Here is a 6,000-nt window from a genome sequence, read left to right on the forward strand (position 1 = left end):
TATTCCTTCTGAAGGTATGATTTATCGGTAAAAATTGTCTGTGACAGTCAAAATAGCTGGGCTTCTTTCCATGTTTTAATCTAAATGACTTTGATCTCTCCAAACATATCGGACATCCTAAGATCCCAGCTGTACTCCATCCAGATAACATTCCGTAAGCTGGAAAGTCATTTATCGTCCAAAGAAGAGCAGCCTTCATTACAAATGTTTGATCGGTAGAAATATCATATGTAAGGACACCTTCCTCCCATAGCCGTTGTAGCTCTTCAATCAATGGTTGCATATAAACATCTATTAACTTTTTCGGATTTTGCGAGCCAGGCACGATCAATGTAAAAAACATATAAGGTGTCTTCATGCACATACCAAGTGGAAGATTGTACGGCGTTAAGATAACTGGCCAACATGAATAATTTTTTCCTGATTTCCCAAATGGGGCAAATCCATCAGAGCAGAGACCTAACCTGATGTTTCGAGGCTCTATCGCAAACTCAGGGTACGTTCTATCAAAATGCTTCCATGCCTCTGCATCTGAAGGATGACACATTAGATCCTCTTCTGTTTCATGATTTGCGTGCCAAGTCATGTGTTCAGCTGTGACTTGAAACGCATAAAGCCTTTGCAATCTGGGGATTAAGGGCAGATAAAACATTTGCTTGCATGGTCTACGCTTCTGATTACGACCCTGTCTCCTGTTAATCTTGTACTTAGGTTGGCTACAGAATTTGCAAGATTCTGCATTTTCATCATATCTCCAATATAACATACAACCCCTACTACATACATCAATCCTTACAACTAGAAGACCTAAGTTATCCACTAGCTTTTTCATATCGTAACAATCACTTGGCATGCTGTTATCACGAGGCATTGTTTCCCGCATTACTTCAACAAAAGAGTTGAAGCAATCTTGCAACACATTATGCTCTGCCTTGATATTTAACAGTCTTGCTGTCACAGATAACTTAGTGTGGTTGTCACAACCTGGCCATAAAGGTTCATCTGCTGCTTTCAACACTTCCCAGAATTGATTATATGAAAAAGCTCTATTACACACATTCTCATCAAAACCCGTTCCTCCAATGTCTTCCAATTGTGATGCATGATTAGTACCCACTTGTTCATGTGTAGGAGTAAAACTAGTACTTGCATGGTTCGAATCTGAAACAAAATTCTGACCAACTGCATCAATCACCATCCTCTCGTATGGATTCAATTAGTCATAATAGCTACATTCTTCCCCTCCTAAAAATTGGTCACTTCTTCGATATCCTTCATCAGATATAAATGGTTCACCATGGCAAGTCCAATTATAATAATTCGGAGTAAACCCAAATCTACAAAGATGTTCTCTAACTGTATCACACACATGAAATTTACCATTACTGTACTTTCTACACGGACACCTTAACTTATTTCCATCCATGAACTCATATTCACTACTAGCAAAGTCTAAAAATAGTTCCAACCCAGTCCGAAACTCATCGGTCAATCCTTGACGCCCAGGTAAGTTCTTATTATACATCCAAGCCTTGTTTCTTTCAATTGTGTCTATATTAAAATAAAAAAATATCGTAAAATATTTAAAATATCATATCTACCGTTAATTAAAAAAAATTATGAAAATTAAAATTTTATTTTTCACGCAACAATTACTACGAAATTTTAAAAAATGAAAAAATTACCATGTAAAGAAGACTTACCCAGATATTTGACTGAAATCTTGGTAGCAGAAAGTGGTCAATTTGAAGAGAATTGCAAAGTTCACTTAGATTGCGAGACTTTCAATTGGACACGTACCTAAATAAAAGCAAAATCACTTAACATTCATTTTTTAAAATTTTTTTATTTTTTCTGAATTTTTTTTAAAAAAAATTTCTTATAATTTTCTCCGGCTGACGCCGGCGAGGCTGCTCGGCCTCGCCATGGCAGCCGGCCCGGCTGATCTGGGCTGCTGGGCGACGGCGAGGTCGACCCGCGACCATGGCCACCCCGCGCGGCCTCGCAGGCCATGGGTCGACGCCGGTCGGCCTCGCCCAGATCTGGGGAGGCCGCCACGGCGGCAAGGTCGACCGGCACCTCGCCCTTTCGTCCGTCGCAAATTGGTGGCCGGTCGCCGGTCGCCGACCGGCGACCAATTTACAACAAAAACAGAAAATAATGCCAATAAAAAAAAAATTCACATCTGACGATGAATCAGAAGGATAGGACCATATTAGTTGCATGTTTAAACGGACTTAATTAGCTACGATACTTACCTGTGGAAAAGCTTCACCGAGATTGATTTTTGTGCGCACGGATTATTGAGAGAAATGATAGAAGGAGAATGTGAGAGAAAAGCGGGCGACCTGACGAATCACTACTGAAAGAGAGAGAGAGAGAAATTGACGGGTGGGGTGGGGTGCATATCACAAAATTAATTTTCCGGTACAAATTTGCGACGAATCCAATTTCGTCGCAAAATCCGTCGCAATTTGCGACAGATAAAATATTCGTTGCGACGGAAAATCAATCCGTCGCAAAATTCGTCGCAAATTTGCGATGGAAAATTAGTCGTCGCAAATTAGCGACGGAACTGGCGACGACCAACTTTCCGTCGCAAATTTGTGACGAATTTTGTTACGGAAAAAAAATTCCGTCGCAAATTTGCGACGAAAATAATCCGTCGTAAATTTCCGTCGCAAAAAACATGTTTTTTTGTATTGGGAATCTAAAGCAGCAATGATTGCATTGGAAAAATCCAATGACGATTTTCCCTTAAAAATGATTCGATGTGATTCGAAATCATCATTGAAGGCGGAGGTTGTGAGCTGGGCAACTGTGAGCATTGTGCTGGTTTTTTCGCTTCAGCAATCTCTTCTCTTTTTTTCATATCTCGAATTTATTCCGCAAGGCCACATTATCTTGACGCCTGGATCCTATGCTTTCTTCTTCTAGGGCTGAGAAGATAGACAAGGATTTAGGAGGAGATTTGCTTATCCTTGGTTGACTCCTATCGCGACCTTCACGGAGGTGACCAATCAAAAGGAAGCTAATGGATTGCTAAGTCTTCGTTCACAGAGGTGAACCATCAAAAGGAAATTAATGGATTACTAAGCTAAAGACTTAGCGTTGACTCTCCCAAACCTATACCAGTCACAACTTTGGGGTTTTGATTTAATTAATTAGCCATTCAAATCAATTCAATTCGGTGTCGTCGCTAATCTATTACGGATCAATTAGAAACTCAAGTGAAGTGTGAGAAAACACTTTACTTCTGCAAACCAGAGATATCATGGATATAGGGACATGTTTACGCTAGATAAATCTAACGCCCTATCACTACCTTTTCTCTTTATTTTTCAAAAATATTTAGCAGGCAGTCTTGAACGATTTTAATCCTAATCCACTAACATGCAATGGGTGATAATGCAGGTGCACACTCAATAATGTAACACTCAATAAATCAAAACATAAATAAATTCCTAGAATTAGGACAAGCCTCAATGCATTAAGCAAAGCATAACTTTATTATGATAGATTTCTCAATATCTGCAAGATATTAATTAAAAAAAGCATGCCCTAACCATAATTTCTAAATGCAATATTGATCATTTCATTTTGGATTTTTCTTGTTTAACATAAGATTAAATTATGTGCAATATATGAGATGCGATTTAATTCTAGGTTATGTCTCCGTGGATTTTAATTTGACTAATAGCATGTAACATGGATTATCTAATACAATATATGTAGCTTAATTCTTATGGTGGGCAAAAGAATTGAGAATTAATCTAACATGACATGCAAATTATGATGACGTGGAATTGATGACATGGCAATATAACGACACGGCGATGATGACAAGAAAATTAGGAAACTAATTCAATATAAGAGATATGCATGGATATTTATTGATTTTCTTTTAAGGGTAAAATAGAAAACTAGGAAATAATTTATATTAAACCCTATTCTAAATTAGGTAGTTTCTTAATTAGCTACATGGTTCCTGATATGCAATTCTAAACTAGGAATTGAATATTGACCATATTTAAAATAGGAAACAAGGGTAATTGGGGATCCGATCCTAGGTCTTAAAGATAGAAGCCTCAATTATCAAGCATATAATGCAATATATAAAACTGTGAAACTTCCTATTCGAGGGACACCTAAAATATCGCACCAAATTGAGTTAGAATTGAAATAATCCAAATTAGGTAACTAAATATTCAAAGTGAACAAATAAACTTGGAACTTACCTAATTTGGATTACCGACTCAAACGACGACCAATAGCGAGGGGGTTGCGAGGAAGATTCACAGTGACGATAACCGGCAAAGAACAGCAAGAGGCGGGAACAGCAAAGTCAGGGACTATGAACATCGCAAAGGGGATCTCTAGATCTTTGATGCTCGATTCCTTTGGTAAAGTTGAAGAAGTGTCATGGAGGTCTCCTCAAAATTTTTAACGAATTCCGACTTAGAACGTATGCACATTCACCATTTTCCCGAGACTGTGCGTTGAGCTCTCCAATCTTGGTCCACAAGTCCAAACGGTTCGGTTTTCTCCATCAAAGACATAGTTCTAGATATTTTCTCATCAATCCCACCAGACAAACTCACTAACAATGTCTTGCCGTATTTTCCACAAAATTTGAGCTCGATTCAACGGTTAACGAATGCATTTCGTGAAACTGTGCGCTGGAATTTTTCTAACGGGCCGTGGGAGAGAGAGCTCGTGTGTGTATGATTTTTTTTTTTTTTTGGTCTCTTGTGACCTTCTTTTTCTTTTCTATTGTATATTGCCAACCCCTCTTTGTGAACCCTCCAACATATATATTTATAGAAGTAAGTTTAGGGTTTAAGAAGAAGACACGCCTACCTTTCCTAGTTTGTATCAATAAGATATACTGCATATAATTTCAATTGTATAATTTCCCATTTGTCATGCATATGCAATCTTATTAATCTCTAATGGGCTCGACTGAATTTCGCTATCCAGAGCTTAGTTTAGATAATTCAATTAATACCGAACCCCCTTGCCTTAGTCCATTAACTCCGATGCAGTATTATATGTGCTTAATGAAAAATGCTCATAATATAGAGGCAATTTAATTGATATTTTTGTCTAATAATCATGACCAGTCCTTAATTATTTTTATGCAATGAATAATTAAATGGGTCGCCAATAGATTTTAACATTAGAAAATAACCAAACATCAAACAATATCCTTTCGGTCACGCTTTTTCTATTCCCATTTTGGCATATCCACTCCCTCTTATAGTGCTATGACCATATTACCCTTACGCGTCCCGCTGCTTTTCTAAAAAAGTGAGTTCCCCTTTTCTTCTTCTCTTTTTTTTATTTTTAATATCGTAGAGTTCTCCTTTTCTTGCTTCTTCTCTTTCTTTTCTTGCGGTCCCACCATGTCAAAAAGAAAAGAAGAAAAGGGGAACTCACCTTTTCAGAAAGAATGTGGAAGAGGCTTGGGCGAGTTTGCTATTGATGAAGCTTATCCTCCAATGTCCATTGACCAAGTGACGCTGCCAATGGAGCTTCTCCATGGTGGGACCGCAAGAAAAGAAATAGAAGAAATGGATAAGTGCAATCAAAGATCTAAAACTTATCACGAAAGTACAATTGAGTTTTAAAACTTTCAAAAAGTGCAAACAAGTCCTAAAACTTGTCACGAAAGTGCACTTGAGTTCTAAAACTTAAAAAAAGTGTAAACAAGTCCTAAAACTTGTCACGAAAGTGCAAACAAGTCCTAAAACTTGTCAAATTGATTCAATCAAGTTCTTCTATTGATTGTACTTTTTGAAAGTTTTAGGACTTATTTGCACTTTCGTGACAAGTTTTAAGGCTTATTTGCACTTTTTGAAAGTTTTAGGACTCAAGTGCACTTTCGTAACAAGTTTTAGGACTTGTTTGCACTTTTTAAAAGTTTTAGGACTCAATTACACTTTTATGACAAGTTTTAAGACTTCTAGTGCACATATCCCTAGAAAAAACAAGAAAAGG

Source organism: Syzygium oleosum, unplaced genomic scaffold (assembly GCF_021117445.2).
Source record: "Syzygium oleosum isolate NSW1041296 unplaced genomic scaffold, Sole_v2.1 Sole_v2.10, whole genome shotgun sequence".
Classification (NCBI taxonomy): Eukaryota; Viridiplantae; Streptophyta; class Magnoliopsida; order Myrtales; family Myrtaceae; genus Syzygium; species Syzygium oleosum.